Source organism: Rhinoderma darwinii, unplaced genomic scaffold (genome assembly GCF_050947455.1).
Source record: "Rhinoderma darwinii isolate aRhiDar2 unplaced genomic scaffold, aRhiDar2.hap1 Scaffold_513, whole genome shotgun sequence".
Taxonomy (NCBI): Eukaryota; Metazoa; Chordata; class Amphibia; order Anura; family Rhinodermatidae; genus Rhinoderma; species Rhinoderma darwinii.
Window position 1 is genome coordinate 224,113 of NW_027464061.1, and position 25,561 is coordinate 249,673.

A 25,561-nucleotide genomic window follows, 5' to 3' on the forward strand; every position below is an offset into this window, starting at 1 on the left:
ACAATGCATGAGTGATAATGAGCTCATTGATTAAATGCAATTAATGAATAGATTGCCACCTCTTGTTGTGTGTCGTCTGTGTTTCTGTGTTTCCGGCATTTCACATTGGAACACCTCATTCACCTTCCTTGTCTTCTCTCCGCCCTCCCTTTTAGGTAAGTTAAAGAGCTGCACCTGAGCCAGCCACTGATTGATTGATTGATTGATTGATTGATTGATTGATTGATTGATTGATTGATGCAGCACAACAGTCAAATAGTGGAGTGGAGTAGGGGAACAGCAAACAGCCAATAAAGCAGCCCGCCCGCTCGCCTGCCCGCCACAATGGACCTACCTGTGTACACTAGATGGATGTGATGGAATGTACTGTCGTCCCTACATTTCAAGAAGAAGTAAGAATTGCAGTTGCAACAAAGCCTTGCTTGCCTACAAAGAGAGCAGCAATTTGGATTTGTTACTATGTTACCTAGAAGAATAACAAACTGTGCAAGGATGGAGGTTGTAGGAGCAAGGAGAAGTTGTCTGTAAAGTTGGTGGATGCCTATTTTCCATTTTGCAGTCCCTTGTCTCCCTCTTGTGGCCTCCTGGAGGCAACTAGCTGTGCAAAAAAAAGACAGCCTGGCGGCCGGCTGTTGCAGTGTTGCCCTCTCAGGCAACACTGAGTGACTGACTGAGCCTCACCGTCTTATATAAAGTTCAGACGGAACTTTGCACGTGTCATAGTGGAGCCCTCAGGATTCCAGAGCCAGCTTTCTGACATCATAATGGGGCCTCAGAGATAAAAGCCTGGGCCCAGGCAGTGTTGGTCAGTGCTGCTCAGCAGGCAGCACTGGACTGGACTGGATTACAGCTGATACAAGGTGTGAAGGAACAAGGGGTGGCTGTGGGCATGCACTTGCTGCCGCTGCCAGTGTTTATCTGCATGGCAGCAGGGCATTTGGGCGTTGCCAGGAAGGCGTTTTTATGTAGATTCCTCCTCTTTCAGCACTGCATTGTGGTGCAAGCAAAAGAAGCAAATCCTGTCTGGCTTCCTCTCCGGGCTTTATTCACCTCCCGTGTAGCTGTGAGTGTGTGAGCCTGCAGGGCCCCATGGAATTGCCTAGAAGTAGGCTGAATCGCTGCAAGGGCTGAACAGCAGTATCGGGCAGGCTCGGGCAACGCGCGGCCCGTTCGGGTTATCGCTTCTCGGCCTTTTGGCTAAGATCAAGTGTAGTATCTGTTCTTATCAGTTTAATATCTGATACGTCCCCTATCTGGGGACCATATATTAAATGGATTTTTAGAACAGGGAGATGGAAATAGAGCTTGCTCTGTCCACTCCACGCATTGACCTGGTATTGCAGTATTTCCAGGACCGGTGCACCCTTTCCTTATGTGTTGACTAAAAGCAGATTCCAAAAGTGTTTTTTGTCTTTGCTATTGTTTCTGTCTTTCTGAAGGGATCTCCCCTTTTAATCCCATTATTTCAACACCTGTTGGACAATGCATGAGTGATAATGAGCTCATTGATTAAATGCAATTAATGAATAGATTGCCACCTCTTGTTGTGTGTCGTCTGTGTTTCTGTGTTTCCGGCATTTCACATTGGAACACCTCATTCACCTTCCTTGTCTTCTCTCCGCCCTCCCTTTTAGGTAAGTTAAAGAGCTGCACCTGAGCCAGCCACTGATTGATTGATTGATTGATTGATTGATTGATTGATTGATGCAGCACAACAGTCAAATAGTGGAGTGGAGTAGGGGAACAGCAAACAGCCAATAAAGCAGCCCGCCCGCTCGCCTGCCCGCCACAATGGACCTACCTGTGTACACTAGATGGATGTGATGGAATGTACTGTCGTCCCTACATTTCAAGAAGAAGTAAGAATTGCAGTTGCAACAAAGCCTTGCTTGCCTACAAAGAGAGCAGCAATTTGGATTTGTTACTATGTTACCTAGAAGAATAACAAACTGTGCAAGGATGGAGGTTGTAGGAGCAAGGAGAAGTTGTCTGTAAAGTTGGTGGATGCCTATTTTCCATTTTGCAGTCCCTTGTCTCCCTCTTGTGGCCTCCTGGAGGCAACTAGCTGTGCAAAAAAAAGACAGCCTGGCGGCCGGCTGTTGCAGTGTTGCCCTCTCAGGCAACACTGAGTGACTGACTGAGCCTCACCGTCTTATATAAAGTTCAGACGGAACTTTGCACGTGTCATAGTGGAGCCCTCAGGATTCCAGAGCCAGCTTTCTGACATCATAATGGGGCCTCAGAGATAAAAGCCTGGGCCCAGGCAGTGTTGGTCAGTGCTGCTCAGCAGGCAGCACTGGACTGGACTGGATTACAGCTGATACAAGGTGTGAAGGAACAAGGGGTGGCTGTGGGCATGCACTTGCTGCCGCTGCCAGTGTTTATCTGCATGGCAGCAGGGCATTTGGGCGTTGCCAGGAAGGCGTTTTTATGTAGATTCCTCCTCTTTCAGCACTGCATTGTGGTGCAAGCAAAAGAAGCAAATCCTGTCTGGCTTCCTCTCCGGCCTTTATTCACCTCCCGTGTAGCTGTGAGTGTGTGAGCCTGCAGGGCCCCATGGAATTGCCTAGAAGTAGGCTGAATCGCTGCAAGGGCTGAACAGCAGTATCGGGCAGGCTCGGGCAACGCGCGGCCCGTTCGGGTTATCGCTTCTCGGCCTTTTGGCTAAGATCAAGTGTAGTATCTGTTCTTATCAGTTTAATATCTGATACGTCCCCTATCTGGGGACCATATATTAAATGGATTTTTAGAACAGGGAGATGGAAATAGAGCTTGCTCTGTCCACTCCACGCATTGACCTGGTATTGCAGTATTTCCAGGACCGGTGCACCCTTTCCTTATGTGTTGACTAAAAGCAGATTCCAAAAGTGTTTTTTGTCTTTGCTATTGTTTCTGTCTTTCTGAAGGGATCTCCCCTTTTAATCCCATTATTTCAACACCTGTTGGACAATGCATGAGTGATAATGAGCTCATTGATTAAATGCAATTAATGAATAGATTGCCACCTCTTGTTGTGTGTCGTCTGTGTTTCTGTGTTTCCGGCATTTCACATTGGAACACCTCATTCACCTTCCTTGTCTTCTCTCCGCCCTCCCTTTTAGGTAAGTTAAAGAGCTGCACCTGAGCCAGCCACTGATTGATTGATTGATTGATTGATTGATTGATTGATTGATGCAGCACAACAGTCAAATAGTGGAGTGGAGTAGGGGAACAGCAAACAGCCAATAAAGCAGCCCGCCCGCTCGCCTGCCCGCCACAATGGACCTACCTGTGTACACTAGATGGATGTGATGGAATGTACTGTCGTCCCTACATTTCAAGAAGAAGTAAGAATTGCAGTTGCAACAAAGCCTTGCTTGCCTACAAAGAGAGCAGCAATTTGGATTTGTTACTATGTTACCTAGAAGAATAACAAACTGTGCAAGGATGGAGGTTGTAGGAGCAAGGAGAAGTTGTCTGTAAAGTTGGTGGATGCCTATTTTCCATTTTGCAGTCCCTTGTCTCCCTCTTGTGGCCTCCTGGAGGCAACTAGCTGTGCAAAAAAAAGACAGCCTGGCGGCCGGCTGTTGCAGTGTTGCCCTCTCAGGCAACACTGAGTGACTGACTGAGCCTCACCGTCTTATATAAAGTTCAGACGGAACTTTGCACGTGTCATAGTGGAGCCCTCAGGATTCCAGAGCCAGCTTTCTGACATCATAATGGGGCCTCAGAGATAAAAGCCTGGGCCCAGGCAGTGTTGGTCAGTGCTGCTCAGCAGGCAGCACTGGACTGGACTGGATTACAGCTGATACAAGGTGTGAAGGAACAAGGGGTGGCTGTGGGCATGCACTTGCTGCCGCTGCCAGTGTTTATCTGCATGGCAGCAGGGCATTTGGGCGTTGCCAGGAAGGCGTTTTTATGTAGATTCCTCCTCTTTCAGCACTGCATTGTGGTGCAAGCAAAAGAAGCAAATCCTGTCTGGCTTCCTCTCCGGCCTTTATTCACCTCCCGTGTAGCTGTGAGTGTGTGAGCCTGCAGGGCCCCATGGAATTGCCTAGAAGTAGGCTGAATCGCTGCAAGGGCTGAACAGCAGTATCGGGCAGGCTCGGGCAACGCGCGGCCCGTTCGGGTTATCGCTTCTCGGCCTTTTGGCTAAGATCAAGTGTAGTATCTGTTCTTATCAGTTTAATATCTGATACGTCCCCTATCTGGGGACCATATATTAAATGGATTTTTAGAACAGGGAGATGGAAATAGAGCTTGCTCTGTCCACTCCACGCATTGACCTGGTATTGCAGTATTTCCAGGACCGGTGCACCCTTTCCTTATGTGTTGACTAAAAGCAGATTCCAAAAGTGTTTTTTGTCTTTGCTATTGTTTCTGTCTTTCTGAAGGGATCTCCCCTTTTAATCCCATTATTTCAACACCTGTTGGACAATGCATGAGTGATAATGAGCTCATTGATTAAATGCAATTAATGAATAGATTGCCACCTCTTGTTGTGTGTCGTCTGTGTTTCTGTGTTTCCGGCATTTCACATTGGAACACCTCATTCACCTTCCTTGTCTTCTCTCCGCCCTCCCTTTTAGGTAAGTTAAAGAGCTGCACCTGAGCCAGCCACTGATTGATTGATTGATTGATTGATTGATTGATTGATTGATTGATTGATTGATGCAGCACAACAGTCAAATAGTGGAGTGGAGTAGGGGAACAGCAAACAGCCAATAAAGCAGCCCGCCCGCTCGCCTGCCCGCCACAATGGACCTACCTGTGTACACTAGATGGATGTGATGGAATGTACTGTCGTCCCTACATTTCAAGAAGAAGTAAGAATTGCAGTTGCAACAAAGCCTTGCTTGCCTACAAAGAGAGCAGCAATTTGGATTTGTTACTATGTTACCTAGAAGAATAACAAACTGTGCAAGGATGGAGGTTGTAGGAGCAAGGAGAAGTTGTCTGTAAAGTTGGTGGATGCCTATTTTCCATTTTGCAGTCCCTTGTCTCCCTCTTGTGGCCTCCTGGAGGCAACTAGCTGTGCAAAAAAAAGACAGCCTGGCGGCCGGCTGTTGCAGTGTTGCCCTCTCAGGCAACACTGAGTGACTGACTGAGCCTCACCGTCTTATATAAAGTTCAGACGGAACTTTGCACGTGTCATAGTGGAGCCCTCAGGATTCCAGAGCCAGCTTTCTGACATCATAATGGGGCCTCAGAGATAAAAGCCTGGGCCCAGGCAGTGTTGGTCAGTGCTGCTCAGCAGGCAGCACTGGACTGGACTGGATTACAGCTGATACAAGGTGTGAAGGAACAAGGGGTGGCTGTGGGCATGCACTTGCTGCCGCTGCCAGTGTTTATCTGCATGGCAGCAGGGCATTTGGGCGTTGCCAGGAAGGCGTTTTTATGTAGATTCCTCCTCTTTCAGCACTGCATTGTGGTGCAAGCAAAAGAAGCAAATCCTGTCTGGCTTCCTCTCCGGCCTTTATTCACCTCCCGTGTAGCTGTGAGTGTGTGAGCCTGCAGGGCCCCATGGAATTGCCTAGAAGTAGGCTGAATCGCTGCAAGGGCTGAACAGCAGTATCGGGAAGGCTCGGGCAACGCGCGGCCCGTTCGGGTTATCGCTTCTCGGCCTTTTGGCTAAGATCAAGTGTAGTATCTGTTCTTATCAGTTTAATATCTGATACGTCCCCTATCTGGGGACCATATATTAAATGGATTTTTAGAACAGGGAGATGGAAATAGAGCTTGCTCTGTCCACTCCACGCATTGACCTGGTATTGCAGTATTTCCAGGACCGGTGCACCCTTTCCTTATGTGTTGACTAAAAGCAGATTCCAAAAGTGTTTTTTGTCTTTGCTATTGTTTCTGTCTTTCTGAAGGGATCTCCCCTTTTAATCCCATTATTTCAACACCTGTTGGACAATGCATGAGTGATAATGAGCTCATTGATTAAATGCAATTAATGAATAGATTGCCACCTCTTGTTGTGTGTCGTCTGTGTTTCTGTGTTTCCGGCATTTCACATTGGAACACCTCATTCACCTTCCTTGTCTTCTCTCCGCCCTCCCTTTTAGGTAAGTTAAAGAGCTGCACCTGAGCCAGCCACTGATTGATTGATTGATTGATTGATTGATTGATTGATGCAGCACAACAGTCAAATAGTGGAGTGGAGTAGGGGAACAGCAAACAGCCAATAAAGCAGCCCGCCCGCTCGCCTGCCCGCCACAATGGACCTACCTGTGTACACTAGATGGATGTGATGGAATGTACTGTCGTCCCTACATTTCAAGAAGAAGTAAGAATTGCAGTTGCAACAAAGCCTTGCTTGCCTACAAAGAGAGCAGCAATTTGGATTTGTTACTATGTTACCTAGAAGAATAACAAACTGTGCAAGGATGGAGGTTGTAGGAGCAAGGAGAAGTTGTCTGTAAAGTTGGTGGATGCCTATTTTCCATTTTGCAGTCCCTTGTCTCCCTCTTGTGGCCTCCTGGAGGCAACTAGCTGTGCAAAAAAAAGACAGCCTGGCGGCCGGCTGTTGCAGTGTTGCCCTCTCAGGCAACACTGAGTGACTGACTGAGCCTCACCGTCTTATATAAAGTTCAGACGGAACTTTGCACGTGTCATAGTGGAGCCCTCAGGATTCCAGAGCCAGCTTTCTGACATCATAATGGGGCCTCAGAGATAAAAGCCTGGGCCCAGGCAGTGTTGGTCAGTGCTGCTCAGCAGGCAGCACTGGACTGGACTGGATTACAGCTGATACAAGGTGTGAAGGAACAAGGGGTGGCTGTGGGCATGCACTTGCTGCCGCTGCCAGTGTTTATCTGCATGGCAGCAGGGCATTTGGGCGTTGCCAGGAAGGCGTTTTTATGTAGATTCCTCCTCTTTCAGCACTGCATTGTGGTGCAAGCAAAAGAAGCAAATCCTGTCTGGCTTCCTCTCCGGCCTTTATTCACCTCCCGTGTAGCTGTGAGTGTGTGAGCCTGCAGGGCCCCATGGAATTGCCTAGAAGTAGGCTGAATCGCTGCAAGGGCTGAACAGCAGTATCGGGCAGGCTCGGGCAACGCGCGGCCCGTTCGGGTTATCGCTTCTCGGCCTTTTGGCTAAGATCAAGTGTAGTATCTGTTCTTATCAGTTTAATATCTGATACGTCCCCTATCTGGGGACCATATATTAAATGGATTTTTAGAACAGGGAGATGGAAATAGAGCTTGCTCTGTCCACTCCACGCATTGACCTGGTATTGCAGTATTTCCAGGACCGGTGCACCCTTTCCTTATGTGTTGACTAAAAGCAGATTCCAAAAGTGTTTTTTGTCTTTGCTATTGTTTCTGTCTTTCTGAAGGGATCTCCCCTTTTAATCCCATTATTTCAACACCTGTTGGACAATGCATGAGTGATAATGAGCTCATTGATTAAATGCAATTAATGAATAGATTGCCACCTCTTGTTGTGTGTCGTCTGTGTTTCTGTGTTTCCGGCATTTCACATTGGAACACCTCATTCACCTTCCTTGTCTTCTCTCCGCCCTCCCTTTTAGGTAAGTTAAAGAGCTGCACCTGAGCCAGCCACTGATTGATTGATTGATTGATTGATTGATTGATTGATTGATTGATTGATTGATTGATTGATGCAGCACAACAGTCAAATAGTGGAGTGGAGTAGGGGAACAGCAAACAGCCAATAAAGCAGCCCGCCCGCTCGCCTGCCCGCCACAATGGACCTACCTGTGTACACTAGATGGATGTGATGGAATGTACTGTCGTCCCTACATTTCAAGAAGAAGTAAGAATTGCAGTTGCAACAAAGCCTTGCTTGCCTACAAAGAGAGCAGCAATTTGGATTTGTTACTATGTTACCTAGAAGAATAACAAACTGTGCAAGGATGGAGGTTGTAGGAGCAAGGAGAAGTTGTCTGTAAAGTTGGTGGATGCCTATTTTCCATTTTGCAGTCCCTTGTCTCCCTCTTGTGGCCTCCTGGAGGCAACTAGCTGTGCAAAAAAAAGACAGCCTGGCGGCCGGCTGTTGCAGTGTTGCCCTCTCAGGCAACACTGAGTGACTGACTGAGCCTCACCGTCTTATATAAAGTTCAGACGGAACTTTGCACGTGTCATAGTGGAGCCCTCAGGATTCCAGAGCCAGCTTTCTGACATCATAATGGGGCCTCAGAGATAAAAGCCTGGGCCCAGGCAGTGTTGGTCAGTGCTGCTCAGCAGGCAGCACTGGACTGGACTGGATTACAGCTGATACAAGGTGTGAAGGAACAAGGGGTGGCTGTGGGCATGCACTTGCTGCCGCTGCCAGTGTTTATCTGCATGGCAGCAGGGCATTTGGGCGTTGCCAGGAAGGCGTTTTTATGTAGATTCCTCCTCTTTCAGCACTGCATTGTGGTGCAAGCAAAAGAAGCAAATCCTGTCTGGCTTCCTCTCCGGCCTTTATTCACCTCCCGTGTAGCTGTGAGTGTGTGAGCCTGCAGGGCCCCATGGAATTGCCTAGAAGTAGGCTGAATCGCTGCAAGGGCTGAACAGCAGTATCGGGCAGGCTCGGGCAACGCGCGGCCCGTTCGGGTTAACGCTTCTCGGCCTTTTGGCTAAGATCAAGTGTAGTATCTGTTCTTATCAGTTTAATATCTGATACGTCCCCTATCTGGGGACCATATATTAAATGGATTTTTAGAACAGGGAGATGGAAATAGAGCTTGCTCTGTCCACTCCACGCATTGACCTGGTATTGCAGTATTTCCAGGACCGGTGCACCCTTTCCTTATGTGTTGACTAAAAGCAGATTCCAAAAGTGTTTTTTGTCTTTGCTATTGTTTCTGTCTTTCTGAAGGGATCTCCCCTTTTAATCCCATTATTTCAACACCTGTTGGACAATGCATGAGTGATAATGAGCTCATTGATTAAATGCAATTAATGAATAGATTGCCACCTCTTGTTGTGTGTCGTCTGTGTTTCTGTGTTTCCGGCATTTCACATTGGAACACCTCATTCACCTTCCTTGTCTTCTCTCCGCCCTCCCTTTTAGGTAAGTTAAAGAGCTGCACCTGAGCCAGCCACTGATTGATTGATTGATTGATTGATTGATTGATTGATTGATTGATTGATTGATTGATTGATGCAGCACAACAGTCAAATAGTGGAGTGGAGTAGGGGAACAGCAAACAGCCAATAAAGCAGCCCGCCCGCTCGCCTGCCCGCCACAATGGACCTACCTGTGTACACTAGATGGATGTGATGGAATGTACTGTCGTCCCTACATTTCAAGAAGAAGTAAGAATTGCAGTTGCAACAAAGCCTTGCTTGCCTACAAAGAGAGCAGCAATTTGGATTTGTTACTATGTTACCTAGAAGAATAACAAACTGTGCAAGGATGGAGGTTGTAGGAGCAAGGAGAAGTTGTCTGTAAAGTTGGTGGATGCCTATTTTCCATTTTGCAGTCCCTTGTCTCCCTCTTGTGGCCTCCTGGATGCAACTAGCTGTGCAAAAAAAAGACAGCCTGGCGGCCGGCTGTTGCAGTGTTGCCCTCTCAGGCAACACTGAGTGACTGACTGAGCCTCACCGTCTTATATAAAGTTCAGACGGAACTTTGCACGTGTCATAGTGGAGCCCTCAGGATTCCAGAGCCAGCTTTCTGACATCATAATGGGGCCTCAGAGATAAAAGCCTGGGCCCAGGCAGTGTTGGTCAGTGCTGCTCAGCAGGCAGCACTGGACTGGACTGGATTACAGCTGATACAAGGTGTGAAGGAACAAGGGGTGGCTGTGGGCATGCACTTGCTGCCGCTGCCAGTGTTTATCTGCATGGCAGCAGGGCATTTGGGCGTTGCCAGGAAGGCGTTTTTATGTAGATTCCTCCTCTTTCAGCACTGCATTGTGGTGCAAGCAAAAGAAGCAAATCCTGTCTGGCTTCCTCTCCGGCCTTTATTCACCTCCCGTGTAGCTGTGAGTGTGTGAGCCTGCAGGGCCCCATGGAATTGCCTAGAAGTAGGCTGAATCGCTGCAAGGGCTGAACAGCAGTATCGGGCAGGCTCGGGCAACGCGCGGCCCGTTCGGGTTATCGCTTCTCGGCCTTTTGGCTAAGATCAAGTGTAGTATCTGTTCTTATCAGTTTAATATCTGATACGTCCCCTATCTGGGGACCATATATTAAATGGATTTTTAGAACAGGGAGATGGAAATAGAGCTTGCTCTGTCCACTCCACGCATTGACCTGGTATTGCAGTATTTCCAGGACCGGTGCACCCTTTCCTTATGTGTTGACTAAAAGCAGATTCCAAAAGTGTTTTTTGTCTTTGCTATTGTTTCTGTCTTTCTGAAGGGATCTCCCCTTTTAATCCCATTATTTCAACACCTGTTGGACAATGCATGAGTGATAATGAGCTCATTGATTAAATGCAATTAATGAATAGATTGCCACCTCTTGTTGTGTGTCGTCTGTGTTTCTGTGTTTCCGGCATTTCACATTGGAACACCTCATTCACCTTCCTTGTCTTCTCTCCGCCCTCCCTTTTAGGTAAGTTAAAGAGCTGCACCTGAGCCAGCCACTGATTGATTGATTGATTGATTGATTGATTGATTGATTGATTGATTGATGCAGCACAACAGTCAAATAGTGGAGTGGAGTAGGGGAACAGCAAACAGCCAATAAAGCAGCCCGCCCGCTCGCCTGCCCGCCACAATGGACCTACCTGTGTACACTAGATGGATGTGATGGAATGTACTGTCGTCCCTACATTTCAAGAAGAAGTAAGAATTGCAGTTGCAACAAAGCCTTGCTTGCCTACAAAGAGAGCAGCAATTTGGATTTGTTACTATGTTACCTAGAAGAATAACAAACTGTGCAAGGATGGAGGTTGTAGGAGCAAGGAGAAGTTGTCTGTAAAGTTGGTGGATGCCTATTTTCCATTTTGCAGTCCCTTGTCTCCCTCTTGTGGCCTCCTGGAGGCAACTAGCTGTGCAAAAAAAAGACAGCCTGGCGGCCGGCTGTTGCAGTGTTGCCCTCTCAGGCAACACTGAGTGACTGACTGAGCCTCACCGTCTTATATAAAGTTCAGACGGAACTTTGCACGTGTCATAGTGGAGCCCTCAGGATTCCAGAGCCAGCTTTCTGACATCATAATGGGGCCTCAGAGATAAAAGCCTGGGCCCAGGCAGTGTTGGTCAGTGCTGCTCAGCAGGCAGCACTGGACTGGACTGGATTACAGCTGATACAAGGTGTGAAGGAACAAGGGGTGGCTGTGGGCATGCACTTGCTGCCGCTGCCAGTGTTTATCTGCATGGCAGCAGGGCATTTGGGCGTTGCCAGGAAGGCGTTTTTATGTAGATTCCTCCTCTTTCAGCACTGCATTGTGGTGCAAGCAAAAGAAGCAAATCCTGTCTGGCTTCCTCTCCGGCCTTTATTCACCTCCCGTGTAGCTGTGAGTGTGTGAGCCTGCAGGGCCCCATGGAATTGCCTAGAAGTAGGCTGAATCGCTGCAAGGGCTGAACAGCAGTATCGGGCAGGCTCGGGCAACGCGCGGCCCGTTCGGGTTATCGCTTCTCGGCCTTTTGGCTAAGATCAAGTGTAGTATCTGTTCTTATCAGTTTAATATCTGATACGTCCCCTATCTGGGGACCATATATTAAATGGATTTTTTAGAACAGGGAGATGGAAATAGAGCTTGCTCTGTCCACTCCACGCATTGACCTGGTATTGCAGTATTTCCAGGACCGGTGCACCCTTTCCTTATGTGTTGACTAAAAGCAGATTCCAAAAGTGTTTTTTGTCTTTGCTATTGTTTCTGTCTTTCTGAAGGGATCTCCCCTTTTAATCCCATTATTTCAACACCTGTTGGACAATGCATGAGTGATAATGAGCTCATTGATTAAATGCAATTAATGAATAGATTGCCACCTCTTGTTGTGTGTCGTCTGTGTTTCTGTGTTTCCGGCATTTCACATTGGAACACCTCATTCACCTTCCTTGTCTTCTCTCCGCCCTCCCTTTTAGGTAAGTTAAAGAGCTGCACCTGAGCCAGCCACTGATTGATTGATTGATTGATTGATTGATTGATTGATTGATTGATTGATTGATTGATTGATGCAGCACAACAGTCAAATAGTGGAGTGGAGTAGGGGAACAGCAAACAGCCAATAAAGCAGCCCGCCCGCTCGCCTGCCCGCCACAATGGACCTACCTGTGTACACTAGATGGATGTGATGGAATGTACTGTCGTCCCTACATTTCAAGAAGAAGTAAGAATTGCAGTTGCAACAAAGCCTTGCTTGCCTACAAAGAGAGCAGCAATTTGGATTTGTTACTATGTTACCTAGAAGAATAACAAACTGTGCAAGGATGGAGGTTGTAGGAGCAAGGAGAAGTTGTCTGTAAAGTTGGTGGATGCCTATTTTCCATTTTGCAGTCCCTTGTCTCCCTCTTGTGGCCTCCTGGAGGCAACTAGCTGTGCAAAAAAAAGACAGCCTGGCGGCCGGCTGTTGCAGTGTTGCCCTCTCAAGCAACACTGAGTGACTGACTGAGCCTCACCGTCTTATATAAAGTTCAGACGGAACTTTGCACGTGTCATAGTGGAGCCCTCAGGATTCCAGAGCCAGCTTTCTGACATCATAATGGGGCCTCAGAGATAAAAGCCTGGGCCCAGGCAGTGTTGGTCAGTGCTGCTCAGCAGGCAGCACTGGACTGGACTGGATTACAGCTGATACAAGGTGTGAAGGAACAAGGGGTGGCTGTGGGCATGCACTTGCTGCCGCTGCCAGTGTTTATCTGCATGGCAGCAGGGCATTTGGGCGTTGCCAGGAAGGCGTTTTTATGTAGATTCCTCCTCTTTCAGCACTGCATTGTGGTGCAAGCAAAAGAAGCAAATCCTGTCTGGCTTCCTCTCCGGCCTTTATTCACCTCCCGTGTAGCTGTGAGTGTGTGAGCCTGCAGGGCCCCATGGAATTGCCTAGAAGTAGGCTGAATCGCTGCAAGGGCTGAACAGCAGTATCGGGCAGGCTCGGGCAACGCGCGGCCCGTTCGGGTTATCGCTTCTCGGCCTTTTGGCTAAGATCAAGTGTAGTATCTGTTCTTATCAGTTTAATATCTGATACGTCCCCTATCTGGGGACCATATATTAAATGGATTTTTAGAACAGGGAGATGGAAATAGAGCTTGCTCTGTCCACTCCACGCATTGACCTGGTATTGCAGTATTTCCAGGACCGGTGCACCCTTTCCTTATGTGTTGACTAAAAGCAGATTCCAAAAGTGTTTTTTGTCTTTGCTATTGTTTCTGTCTTTCTGAAGGGATCTCCCCTTTTAATCCCATTATTTCAACACCTGTTGGACAATGCATGAGTGATAATGAGCTCATTGATTAAATGCAATTAATGAATAGATTGCCACCTCTTGTTGTGTGTCGTCTGTGTTTCTGTGTTTCCGGCATTTCACATTGGAACACCTCATTCACCTTCCTTGTCTTCTCTCCGCCCTCCCTTTTAGGTAAGTTAAAGAGCTGCACCTGAGCCAGCCACTGATTGATTGATTGATTGATTGATTGATTGATTGATTGATTGATTGATTGATTGATTGATTGATTGATGCAGCACAACAGTCAAATAGTGGAGTGGAGTAGGGGAACAGCAAACAGCCAATAAAGCAGCCCGCCCGCTCGCCTGCCCGCCACAATGGACCTACCTGTGTACACTAGATGGATGTGATGGAATGTACTGTCGTCCCTACATTTCAAGAAGAAGTAAGAATTGCAGTTGCAACAAAGCCTTGCTTGCCTACAAAGAGAGCAGCAATTTGGATTTGTTACTATGTTACCTAGAAGAATAACAAACTGTGCAAGGATGGAGGTTGTAGGAGCAAGGAGAAGTTGTCTGTAAAGTTGGTGGATGCCTATTTTCCATTTTGCAGTCCCTTGTCTCCCTCTTGTGGCCTCCTGGAGGCAACTAGCTGTGCAAAAAAAAGACAGCCTGGCGGCCGGCTGTTGCAGTGTTGCCCTCTCAGGCAACACTGAGTGACTGACTGAGCCTCACCGTCTTATATAAAGTTCAGACGGAACTTTGCACGTGTCATAGTGGAGCCCTCAGGATTCCAGAGCCAGCTTTCTGACATTATAATGGGGCCTCAGAGATAAAAGCCTGGGCCCAGGCAGTGTTGGTCAGTGCTGCTCAGCAGGCAGCACTGGACTGGACTGGATTACAGCTGATACAAGGTGTGAAGGAACAAGGGGTGGCTGTGGGCATGCACTTGCTGCCGCTGCCAGTGTTTATCTGCATGGCAGCAGGGCATTTGGGCGTTGCCAGGAAGGCGTTTTTATGTAGATTCCTCCTCTTTCAGCACTGCATTGTGGTGCAAGCAAAAGAAGCAAATCCTGTCTGGCTTCCTCTCCGGCCTTTATTCACCTCCCGTGTAGCTGTGAGTGTGTGAGCCTGCAGGGCCCCATGGAATTGCCTAGAAGTAGGCTGAATCGCTGCAAGGGCTGAACAGCAGTATCGGGCAGGCTCGGGCAACGCGCGGCCCGTTCGGGTTATCGCTTCTCGGCCTTTTGGCTAAGATCAAGTGTAGTATCTGTTCTTATCAGTTTAATATCTGATACGTCCCCTATCTGGGGACCATATATTAAATGGATTTTTAGAACAGGGAGATGGAAATAGAGCTTGCTCTGTCCACTCCACGCATTGACCTGGTATTGCAGTATTTCCAGGACCGGTGCACCCTTTCCTTATGTGTTGACTAAAAGCAGATTCCAAAAGTGTTTTTTGTCTTTGCTATTGTTTCTGTCTTTCTGAAGGGATCTCCCCTTTTAATCCCATTATTTCAACACCTGTTGGACAATGCATGAGTGATAATGAGCTCATTGATTAAATGCAATTAATGAATAGATTGCCACCTCTTGTTGTGTGTCGTCTGTGTTTCTGTGTTTCCGGCATTTCACATTGGAACACCTCATTCACCTTCCTTGTCTTCTCTCCGCCCTCCCTTTTAGGTAAGTTAAAGAGCTGCACCTGAGCCAGCCACTGATTGATTGATTGATTGATTGATTGATTGATTGATTGATTGATTGATTGATTGCAGCACAACAGTCAAATAGTGGAGTGGAGTAGGGGAACAGCAAACAGCCAATAAAGCAGCCCGCCCGCTCGCCTGCCCGCCACAATGGACCTACCTGTGTACACTAGATGGATGTGATGGAATGTACTGTCGTCCCTACATTTCAAGAAGAAGTAAGAATTGCAGTTGCAACAAAGCCTTGCTTGCCTACAAAGAGAGCAGCAATTTGGATTTGTTACTATGTTACCTAGAAGAATAACAAACTGTGCAAGGATGGAGGTTGTAGGAGCAAGGAGAAGTTGTCTGTAAAGTTGGTGGATGCCTATTTTCCATTTTGCAGTCCCTTGTCTCCCTCTTGTGGCCTCCTGGAGGCAACTAGCTGTGCAAAAAAAAGACAGCCTGGCGGCCGGCTGTTGCAGTGTTGCCCTCTCAGGCAACACTGAGTGACTGACTGAGCCTCACCGTCTTATATAAAGTTCAGACGGAACTTTGCACGTGTCATAGTGGAGCCCTCAGGATTCCAGAGCCAGCTTTCTGACATCATAATGGGGCCTCAGAGATAAAAGCCTGGGCCCAGGCAGTGTTGGTCAGTGCTGCTCAGCAGGCAGCACTGGACTGGACTGGATTACAGCTGATACAAGGTGTGAAGGAACAAGGGGTGGCTGTGGGCATGCACTTGCTGCCGCTGCCAGTGTTTATCTGCATGGCAGCAGGGCATTTGGGCGTTGCCAGGAAGGCGTTTTTATGTAGATTCCTCCTCTTTCAGCACTGCATTGTGGTGCAAGCAAAAGAAGCAAATCCTGTCTGGCTTCCTCTCCGGCCTTTATTCACCTCCCGTGTAGCTGTGAGTGTGTGAGCCTGCAGGGCCCCATGGAATTGCCTAGAAGTAGGCTGAATCGCTGCAAGGGCTGAACAGCAGTATCGGGCAGGCTCGGGCAACGCGCGGCCCGTTCGGGTTATCGCTTCTCGGCCTTTTGGCTAAGATCAAGTGTAGTATCTGTTCTTATCAGTTTAATATCTGATACGTCCCCTATCTGGGGACCATATATTAAATGGATTTTTAGAACAGGGAGATGGAAATAGAGCTTGCTCTGTCCACTCCACGCATTGACCTGGTATTGCAGTATTTCCAGGACCGGTGCACCCTTTCCTTATGTGTTGACTAAAAGCAGATTCCAAAAGTGTTTTTTGTCTTTGCTATTGTTTCTGTCTTTCTGAAGGGATCTCCCCTTTTAATCCCATTATTTCAACACCTGTTGGACAATGCATGAGTGATAATGAGCTCATTGATTAAATGCAATTAATGAATAGATTGCCACCTCTTGTTGTGTGTCGTCTGTGTTTCTGTGTTTCCGGCATTTCACATTGGAACACCTCATTCACCTTCCTTGTCTTCTCTCCGCCCTCCCTTTTAGGTAAGTTAAAGAGCTGCACCTGAGCCAGCCACTGATTGATTGATTGATTGATTGATTGATTGATTGATTGATTGATTGATGCAGCACAACAGTCAAATAGTGGAGTGGAGTAGGGGAACAGCAAACAGCCAATAAAGCAGCCCGCCCGCTCGCCTGCCCGCCACAATGGACCTACCTGTGTACACTAGATGGATGTGATGGAATGTACTGTCGTCCCTACATTTCAAGAAGAAGTAAGAATTGCAGTTGCAACAAAGCCTTGCTTGCCTACAAAGAGAGCAGCAATTTGGATTTGTTACTATGTTACCTAGAAGAATAACAAACTGTGCAAGGATGGAGGTTGTAGGAGCAAGGAGAAGTTGTCTGTAAAGTTGGTGGATGCCTATTTTCCATTTTGCAGTCCCTTGTCTCCCTCTTGTGGCCTCCTGGAGGCAACTAGCTGTGCAAAAAAAAGACAGCCTGGCGGCCGGCTGTTGCAGTGTTGCCCTCTCAGGCAACACTGAGTGACTGACTGAGCCTCACCGTCTTATATAAAGTTCAGACGGAACTTTGCACGTGTCATAGTGGAGCCCTCAGGATTCCAGAGCCAGCTTTCTGACATCATAATGGGGCCTCAGAGATAAAAGCCTGGGCCCAGGCAGTGTTGGTCAGTGCTGCTCAGCAGGCAGCACTGGACTGGACTGGATTACAGCTGATACAAGGTGTGAAGGAACAAGGGGTGGCTGTGGGCATGCACTTGCTGCCGCTGCCAGTGTTTATCTGCATGGCAGCAGGGCATTTGGGCGTTGCCAGGAAGGCGTTTTTATGTAGATTCCTCCTCTTTCAGCACTGCATTGTGGTGCAAGCAAAAGAAGCAAATCCTGTCTGGCTTCCTCTCCGGCCTTTATTCACCTCCCGTGTAGCTGTGAGTGTGTGAGCCTGCAGGGCCCCATGGAATTGCCTAGAAGTAGGCTGAATCGCTGCAAGGGCTGAACAGCAGTATCGGGCAGGCTCGGGCAACGCGCGGCCCGTTCGGGTTATCGCTTCTCGGCCTTTTGGCTAAGATCAAGTGTAGTATCTGTTCTTATCAGTTTAATATCTGATACGTCCCCTATCTGGGGACCATATATTAAATGGATTTTTAGAACAGGGAGATGGAAATAGAGCTTGCTCTGTCCACTCCACGCATTGACCTGGTATTGCAGTATTTCCAGGACCGGTGCACCCTTTCCTTATGTGTTTTGCTATTGTTTCTGTCTTTCTGAAGGGATCTCCCCTTTTAATCCCATTATTTCAACACCTGTTGGACAATGCATGAGTGATAATGAGCTCATTGATTAAATGCAATTAATGAATAGATTGCCACCTCTTGTTGTGTGTCGTCTGTGTTTCTGTGTTTCCGGCATTTCACATTGGAACACCTCATTCACCTTCCTTGTCTTCTCTCCGCCCTCCCTTTTAGGTAAGTTAAAGAGCTGCACCTGAGCCAGCCACTGATTGATTGATTGATTGATTGATTGATTGATTGATTGATTGATTGATGCAGCACAACAGTCAAATAGTGGAGTGGAGTAGGGGAACAGCAAACAGCCAATAAAGCAGCCCGCCCGCTCGCCTGCCCGCCACAATGGACCTACCTGTGTACACTAGATGGATGTGATGGAATGTACTGTCGTCCCTACATTTCAAGAAGAAGTAAGAATTGCAGTTGCAACAAAGCCTTGCTTGCCTACAAAGAGAGCAGCAATTTGGATTTGTTACTATGTTACCTAGAAGAATAACAAACTGTGCAAGGATGGAGGTTGTAGGAGCAAGGAGAAGTTGTCTGTAAAGTTGGTGGATGCCTATTTTCCATTTTGCAGTCCCTTGTCTCCCTCTTGTGGCCTCCTGGAGGCAACTAGCTGTGCAAAAAAAAGACAGCCTGGCGGCCGGCTGTTGCAGTGTTGCCCTCTCAGGCAACACTGAGTGACTGACTGAGCCTCACCGTCTTATATAAAGTTCAGACGGAACTTTGCACGTGTCATAGTGGAGCCCTCAGGATTCCAGAGCCAGCTTTCTGACATCATAATGGGGCCTCAGAGATAAAAGCCTGGGCCCAGGCAATGTTGGTCAGTGCTGCTCAGCAGGCAGCACTGGACTGGACTGGATTACAGCTGATACAAGGTGTGAAGGAACAAGGGGTGGCTGTGGGCATGCACTTGCTGCCGCTGCCAGTGTTTATCTGCATGGCAGCAGGGCATTTGGGCGTTGCCAGGAAGGCGTTTTTATGTAGATTCCTCCTCTTTCAGCACTGCATTGTGGTGCAAGCAAAAGAAGCAAATCCTGTCTGGCTTCCTCTCCGGCCTTTATTCACCTCCCGTGTAGCTGTGAGTGTGTGAGCCTGCAGGGCCCCATGGAATTGCCTAGAAGTAGGCTGAATCGCTGCAAGGGCTGAACAGCAGTATCGGGCAGGCTCGGGCAACGCGCGGCCCGTTCGGGTTATCGCTTCTCGGCCTTTTGGCTAAGATCAAGTGTAGTATCTGTTCTTATCAGTTTAATATCTGATACGTCCCCTATCTGGGGACCATATATTAAATGGATTTTTAGAACAGGGAGATGGAAATAGAGCTTGCTCTGTCCACTCCACGCATTGACCTGGTATTGCAGTATTTCCAGGACCGGTGCACCCTTTCCTTATGTGTTGACTAAAAGCAGATTCCAAAAGTGTTTTTTGTCTTTGCTATTGTTTCTGTCTTTCTGAAGGGATCTCCCCTTTTAATCCCATTATTTCAACACCTGTTGGACAATGCATGAGTGATAATGAGCTCATTGATTAAATGCAATTAATGAATAGATTGCCACCTCTTGTTGTGTGTCGTCTGTGTTTCTGTGTTTCCGGCATTTCACATTGGAACACCTCATTCACCTTCCTTGTCTTCTCTCCGCCCTCCCTTTTAGGTAAGTTAAAGAGCTGCACCTGAGCCAGCCACTGATTGATTGATTGATTGATTGATTGATTGATTGATTGATTGATGCAGCACAACAGTCAAATAGTGGAGTGGAGTAGGGGAACAGCAAACAGCCAATAAAGCAGCCCGCCCGCTCGCCTGCCCGCCACAATGGACCTACCTGTGTACACTAGATGGATGTGATGGAATGTACTGTCGTCCCTACATTTCAAGAAGAAGTAAGAATTGCAGTTGCAACAAAGCCTTGCTTGCCTACAAAGAGAGCAGCAATTTGGATTTGTTACTATGTTACCTAGAAGAATAACAAACTGTGCAAGGATGGAGGTTGTAGGAGCAAGGAGAAGTTGTCTGTAAAGTTGGTGGATGCCTATTTTCCATTTTGCAGTCCCTTGTCTCCCTCTTGTGGCCTCCTGGAGGCAACTAGCTGTGCAAAAAAAAGACAGCCTGGCGGCCGGCTGTTGCAGTGTTGCCCTCTCAGGCAACACTGAGTGACTGACTGAGCCTCACCGTCTTATATAAAGTTCAGACGGAACTTTGCACGTGTCATAGTGGAGCCCTCAGGATTCCAGAGCCAGCTTTCTGACATCATAATGGGGCCTCAGAGATAAAAGCCTGGGCCCAGGCAGTGTTGGTCAGTGCTGCTCAACAGGCAGCACTGGACTGGACTGGATTACAGCTGATACAAGGTGTGAAGGAACAAGGGGTGGCTGTGGGCATGCACTTGCTGCCGCTGCCAGTGTTTATCTGCATGGCAGCAGGGCATTTGGGTGTTGCCAGGAAGGCGTTTTTATGTAGATTCCTCCTCTTTCAGCACTGCATTGTGGTGCAAGCAAAAGAAGCAAATCCTGTCTGGCTTCCTCTCCGGCCTTTATTCACCTCCCGTGTAGCTGTGAGTGTGTGAGCCTGCAGGGCCCCATGGAATTGCCTAGAAGTAGGCTGAATCGCTGCAAGGGCTGAACAGCAGTATCGGGCAGGCTCGGGCAACGCGCGGCCCGTTCGGGTTATCGCTTCTCGGCCTTTTGGCTAAGATCAAGTGTAGTATCTGTTCTTATCAGTTTAATATCTGATACGTCCCCTATCTGGGGACCATATATTAAATGGATTTTTAGAACAGGGAGATGGAAATAGAGCTTGCTCTGTCCACTCCACGCATTGACCTGGTATTGCAGTATTTCCAGGACCGGTGCACCCTTTCCTTATGTGTTGACTAAAAGCAGATTCCAAAAGTGTTTTTTGTCTTTGCTATTGTTTCTGTCTTTCTGAAGGGATCTCCCCTTTTAATCCCATTATTTCAACACCTGTTGGACAATGCATGAGTGATAATGAGCTCATTGATTAAATGCAATTAATGAATAGATTGCCACCTCTTGTTGTGTGTCGTCTGTGTTTCTGTGTTTCCGGCATTTCACATTGGAACACCTCATTCACCTTCCTTGTCTTCTCTCCGCCCTCCCTTTTAGGTAAGTTAAAGAGCTGCACCTGAGCCAGCCACTGATTGATTGATTGATTGATTGATTGATTGATTGATTGATTGATTGATTGATTGATTGATTGATTGATTGATTGATGCAGCACAACAGTCAAATAGTGGAGTGGAGTAGGGGAACAGCAAACAGCCAATAAAGCAGCCCGCCCGCTCGCCTGCCCGCCACAATGGACCTACCTGTGTACACTAGATGGATGTGATGGAATGTACTGTCGTCCCTACATTTCAAGAAGAAGTAAGAATTGCAGTTGCAACAAAGCCTTGCTTGCCTACAAAGAGAGCAGCAATTTGGATTTGTTACTATGTTACCTAGAAGAATAACAAACTGTGCAAGGATGGAGGTTGTAGGAGCAAGGAGAAGTTGTCTGTAAAGTTGGTGGATGCCTATTTTCCATTTTGCAGTCCCTTGTCTCCCTCTTGTGGCCTCCTGGAGGCAACTAGCTGTGCAAAAAAAAGACAGCCTGGCGGCCGGCTGTTGCAGTGTTGCCCTCTCAGGCAACACTGAGTGACTGACTGAGCCTCACCGTCTTATATAAAGTTCAGACGGAACTTTGCACGTGTCATAGTGGAGCCCTCAGGATTCCAGAGCCAGCTTTCTGACATCATAATGGGGCCTCAGAGATAAAAGCCTGGGCCCAGGCAGTGTTGGTCAGTGCTGCTCAGCAGGCAGCACTGGACTGGACTGGATTACAGCTGATACAAGGTGTGAAGGAACAAGGGGTGGCTGTGGGCATGCACTTGCTGCCGCTGCCAGTGTTTATCTGCATGGCAGCAGGGCATTTGGGCGTTGCCAGGAAGGCGTTTTTATGTAGATTCCTCCTCTTTCAGCACTGCATTGTGGTGCAAGCAAAAGAAGCAAATCCTGTCTGGCTTCCTCTCCGGCCTTTATTCACCTCCCGTGTAGCTGTGAGTGTGTGAGCCTGCAGGGCCCCATGGAATTGCCTAGAAGTAGGCTGAATCGCTGCAAGGGCTGAACAGCAGTATCGGGCAGGCTCGGGCAACGCGCGGCCCGTTCGGGTTATCGCTTCTCGGCCTTTTGGCTAAGATCAAGTGTAGTATCTGTTCTTATCAGTTTAATATCTGATACGTCCCCTATCTGGGGACCATATATTAAATGGATTTTTAGAACAGGGAGATGGAAATAGAGCTTGCTCTGTCCACTCCACGCATTGACCTGGTATTGCAGTATTTCCAGGACCGGTGCACCCTTTCCTTATGTGTTGACTAAAAGCAGATTCCAAAAGTGTTTTTTGTCTTTGCTATTGTTTCTGTCTTTCTGAAGGGATCTCCCCTTTTAATCCCATTATTTCAACACCTGTTGGACAATGCATGAGTGATAATGAGCTCATTGATTAAATGCAATTAATGAATAGATTGCCACCTCTTGTTGTGTGTCGTCTGTGTTTCTGTGTTTCCGGCATTTCACATTGGAACACCTCATTCACCTTCCTTGTCTTCTCTCCGCCCTCCCTTTTAGGTAAGTTAAAGAGCTGCACCTGAGCCAGCCACTGATTGATTGATTGATTGATTGATTGATTGATTGATTGATTGATTGATTGATTGATTGATTGATGCAGCACAACAGTCAAATAGTGGAGTGGAGTAGGGGAACAGCAAACAGCCAATAAAGCAGCCCGCCCGCTCGCCTGCCCGCCACAATGGACCTACCTGTGTACACTAGATGGATGTGATGGAATGTACTGTCGTCCCTACATTTCAAGAAGAAGTAAGAATTGCAGTTGCAACAAAGCCTTGCTTGCCTACAAAGAGAGCAGCAATTTGGATTTGTTACTATGTTACCTAGAAGAATAACAAACTGTGCAAGGATGGAGGTTGTAGGAGCAAGGAGAAGTTGTCTGTAAAGTTGGTGGATGCCTATTTTCCATTTTGCAGTCCCTTGTCTCCCTCTTGTGGCCTCCTGGAGGCAACTAGCTGTGCAAAAAAAAGACAGCCTGGCGGCCGGCTGTTGCAGTGTTGCCCTCTCAGGCAACACTGAGTGACTGACTGAGCCTCACCGTCTTATATAAAGTTCAGACGGAACTTTGCACGTGTCATAGTGGAGCCCTCAGGATTCCAGAGCCAGCTTTCTGACATCATAATGGGGCCTCAGAGATAAAAGCCTGGGCCCAGGCAGTGTTGGTCAGTGCTGCTCAGCAGGCAGCACTGGACTGGACTGGATTACAGCTGATACAAGGTGTGAAGGAACAAGGGGTGGCTGTGGGCATGCACTTGCTGCCGCTGCCAGTGTTTATCTGCATGGCAGCAGGGCATTTGGGCGTTGCCAGGAAGGCGTTTTTATGTAGATTCCTCCTCTTTCAGCACTGCATTGTGGTGCAAGCAAAAGAAGCAAATCCTGTCTGGCTTCCTCTCCGGCCTTTATTCACCTCCCGTGTAGCTGTGAGTGTGTGAGCCTGCAGGGCCCCATGGAATTGCCTAGAAGTAGGCTGAATCGCTGCAAGGGCTGAACAGCAGTATCGGGCAGGCTCGGGCAACGCGCGGCCCGTTCGGGTTATCGCTTCTCGGCCTTTTGGCTAAGATCAAGTGTAGTATCTGTTCTTATCAGTTTAATATCTGATACGTCCCCTATCTGGGGACCATATATTAAATGGATTTTTAGAACAGGGAGATGGAAATAGAGCTTGCTCTGTCCACTCCACGCATTGACCTGGTATTGCAGTATTTCCAGGACCGGTGCACCCTTTCCTTATGTGTTGACTAAAAGCAGATTCCAAAAGTGTTTTTTGTCTTTGCTATTGTTTCTGTCTTTCTGAAGGGATCTCCCCTTTTAATCCCATTATTTCAACACCTGTTGGACAATGCATGAGTGATAATGAGCTCATTGATTAAATGCAATTAATGAATAGATTGCCACCTCTTGTTGTGTGTCGTCTGTGTTTCTGTGTTTCCGGCATTTCACATTGGAACACCTCATTCACGTTCCTTGTCTTCTCTCCGCCCTCCCTTTTAGGTAAGTTAAAGAGCTGCACCTGAGCCAGCCACTGATTGATTGATTGATTGATTGATTGATTGATTGATGCAGCACAACAGTCAAATAGTGGAGTGGAGTAGGGGAACAGCAAACAGCCAATAAAGCAGCCCGCCCGCTCGCCTGCCCGCCACAATGGACCTACCTGTGTACACTAGATGGATGTGATGGAATGTACTGTCGTCCCTACATTTCAAGAAGAAGTAAGAATTGCAGTTGCAACAAAGCCTTGCTTGCCTACAAAGAGAGCAGCAATTTGGATTTGTTACTATGTTACCTAGAAGAATAACAAACTGTGCAAGGATGGAGGTTGTAGGAGCAAGGAGAAGTTGTCTGTAAAGTTGGTGGATGCCTATTTTCCATTTTGCAGTCCCTTGTCTCCCTCTTGTGGCCTCCTGGAGGCAACTAGCTGTGCAAAAAAAAGACAGCCTGGCGGCCGGCTGTTGCAGTGTTGCCCTCTCAGGCAACACTGAGTGACTGACTGAGCCTCACCGTCTTATATAAAGTTCAGACGGAACTTTGCACGTGTCATAGTGGAGCCCTCAGGATTCCAGAGCCAGCTTTCTGACATCATAATGGGGCCTCAGAGATAAAAGCCTGGGCCCAGGCAGTGTTGGTCAGTGCTGCTCAGCAGGCAGCACTGGACTGGACTGGATTACAGCTGATACAAGGTGTGAAGGAACAAGGGGTGGCTGTGGGCATGCACTTGCTGCCGCTGCCAGTGTTTATCTGCATGGCAGCAGGGCATTTGGGCGTTGCCAGGAAGGCGTTTTTATGTAGATTCCTCCTCTTTCAGCACTGCATTGTGGTGCAAGCAAAAGAAGCAAATCCTGTCTGGCTTCCTCTCCGGCCTTTATTCACCTCCCGTGTAGCTGTGAGTGTGTGAGCCTGCAGGGCCCCATGGAATTGCCTAGAAGTAGGCTGAATCGCTGCAAGGGCTGAACAGCAGTATCGGGCAGGCTCGGGCAACGCGCGGCCCGTTCGGGTTATCGCTTCTCGGCCTTTTGGCTAAGATCAAGTGTAGTATCTGTTCTTATCAGTTTAATATCTGATACGTCCCCTATCTGGGGACCATATATTAAATGGATTTTTAGAACAGGGAGATGGAAATAGAGCTTGCTCTGTCCACTCCACGCATTGACCTGGTATTGCAGTATTTCCAGGACCGGTGCACCCTTTCCTTATGTGTTGACTAAAAGCAGATTCCAAAAGTGTTTTTTGTCTTTGCTATTGTTTCTGTCTTTCTGAAGGGATCTCCCCTTTTAATCCCATTATTTCAACACCTGTTGGACAATGCATGAGTGATAATGAGCTCATTGATTAAATGCAATTAATGAATAGATTGCCACCTCTTGTTGTGTGTCGTCTGTGTTTCTGTGTTTCCGGCATTTCACATTGGAACACCTCATTCACCTTCCTTGTCTTCTCTCCGCCCTCCCTTTTAGGTAAGTTAAAGAGCTGCACCTGAGCCAGCCACTGATTGATTGATTGATTGATTGATTGATTGATTGATTGATGCAGCACAACAGTCAAATAGTGGAGTGGAGTAGGGGAACAGCAAACAGCCAATAAAGCAGCCCGCCCGCTCGCCTGCCCGCCACAATGGACCTACCTGTGTACACTAGATGGATGTGATGGAATGTACTGTCGTCCCTACATTTCAAGAAGAAGTAAGAATTGCAGTTGCAACAAAGCCTTGCTTGCTAGGAGCAAGGAGAAGTTGTCTGTAAAGTTGGTGGA

At 47.7% G+C, this 25,561-nt stretch overlaps 17 non-coding genes across 17 annotated transcripts; all 17 read left to right on the plus strand.

The window, feature by feature from the left end:
• The first annotated feature begins 1,177 nt into the window (after positions 1-1,177).
• Positions 1,178-1,368, plus strand: LOC142720989 (U2 spliceosomal RNA). The gene has a single exon (XR_012873746.1). It is a non-coding gene; the product is annotated as a U2 spliceosomal RNA (small nuclear RNA).
• A 1,276-nt stretch (positions 1,369-2,644) lies between these two features.
• On the plus strand, positions 2,645-2,835 carry LOC142720990 (U2 spliceosomal RNA). Its single transcript, XR_012873747.1, has one exon. It is a non-coding gene; the product is annotated as a U2 spliceosomal RNA (small nuclear RNA).
• Positions 2,836-4,111: 1,276 nt separating this feature from the next.
• LOC142720991 (U2 spliceosomal RNA) lies at positions 4,112-4,302 on the plus strand. The gene has a single exon (XR_012873749.1). It is a non-coding gene; the product is annotated as a U2 spliceosomal RNA (small nuclear RNA).
• A 1,288-nt stretch (positions 4,303-5,590) lies between these two features.
• Positions 5,591-5,781, plus strand: LOC142720992 (U2 spliceosomal RNA). Its single transcript, XR_012873750.1, has one exon. It is a non-coding gene; the product is annotated as a U2 spliceosomal RNA (small nuclear RNA).
• Positions 5,782-7,053: 1,272 nt separating this feature from the next.
• Positions 7,054-7,244, plus strand: LOC142720994 (U2 spliceosomal RNA). Its single transcript, XR_012873752.1, has one exon. It is a non-coding gene; the product is annotated as a U2 spliceosomal RNA (small nuclear RNA).
• Positions 7,245-8,540: 1,296 nt separating this feature from the next.
• Positions 8,541-8,731, plus strand: LOC142721054 (U2 spliceosomal RNA). The gene has a single exon (XR_012873811.1). It is a non-coding gene; the product is annotated as a U2 spliceosomal RNA (small nuclear RNA).
• A 1,296-nt stretch (positions 8,732-10,027) lies between these two features.
• Positions 10,028-10,218, plus strand: LOC142720995 (U2 spliceosomal RNA). The gene has a single exon (XR_012873753.1). It is a non-coding gene; the product is annotated as a U2 spliceosomal RNA (small nuclear RNA).
• A 1,284-nt stretch (positions 10,219-11,502) lies between these two features.
• On the plus strand, positions 11,503-11,694 carry LOC142721061 (U2 spliceosomal RNA). Its single transcript, XR_012873818.1, has one exon. It is a non-coding gene; the product is annotated as a U2 spliceosomal RNA (small nuclear RNA).
• Positions 11,695-12,990: 1,296 nt separating this feature from the next.
• On the plus strand, positions 12,991-13,181 carry LOC142720996 (U2 spliceosomal RNA). The gene has a single exon (XR_012873754.1). It is a non-coding gene; the product is annotated as a U2 spliceosomal RNA (small nuclear RNA).
• Positions 13,182-14,485: 1,304 nt separating this feature from the next.
• Positions 14,486-14,676, plus strand: LOC142720998 (U2 spliceosomal RNA). The gene has a single exon (XR_012873755.1). It is a non-coding gene; the product is annotated as a U2 spliceosomal RNA (small nuclear RNA).
• A 1,289-nt stretch (positions 14,677-15,965) lies between these two features.
• LOC142720999 (U2 spliceosomal RNA) lies at positions 15,966-16,156 on the plus strand. Its single transcript, XR_012873756.1, has one exon. It is a non-coding gene; the product is annotated as a U2 spliceosomal RNA (small nuclear RNA).
• Positions 16,157-17,440: 1,284 nt separating this feature from the next.
• LOC142721000 (U2 spliceosomal RNA) lies at positions 17,441-17,631 on the plus strand. The gene has a single exon (XR_012873757.1). It is a non-coding gene; the product is annotated as a U2 spliceosomal RNA (small nuclear RNA).
• A 1,250-nt stretch (positions 17,632-18,881) lies between these two features.
• Positions 18,882-19,072, plus strand: LOC142721001 (U2 spliceosomal RNA). The gene has a single exon (XR_012873758.1). It is a non-coding gene; the product is annotated as a U2 spliceosomal RNA (small nuclear RNA).
• Positions 19,073-20,352: 1,280 nt separating this feature from the next.
• On the plus strand, positions 20,353-20,543 carry LOC142721002 (U2 spliceosomal RNA). Its single transcript, XR_012873760.1, has one exon. It is a non-coding gene; the product is annotated as a U2 spliceosomal RNA (small nuclear RNA).
• A 1,312-nt stretch (positions 20,544-21,855) lies between these two features.
• On the plus strand, positions 21,856-22,046 carry LOC142721003 (U2 spliceosomal RNA). Its single transcript, XR_012873761.1, has one exon. It is a non-coding gene; the product is annotated as a U2 spliceosomal RNA (small nuclear RNA).
• A 1,300-nt stretch (positions 22,047-23,346) lies between these two features.
• LOC142721004 (U2 spliceosomal RNA) lies at positions 23,347-23,537 on the plus strand. Its single transcript, XR_012873762.1, has one exon. It is a non-coding gene; the product is annotated as a U2 spliceosomal RNA (small nuclear RNA).
• Positions 23,538-24,809: 1,272 nt separating this feature from the next.
• Positions 24,810-25,000, plus strand: LOC142721006 (U2 spliceosomal RNA). The gene has a single exon (XR_012873764.1). It is a non-coding gene; the product is annotated as a U2 spliceosomal RNA (small nuclear RNA).
• The last annotated feature ends 561 nt before the right edge of the window (positions 25,001-25,561 follow it).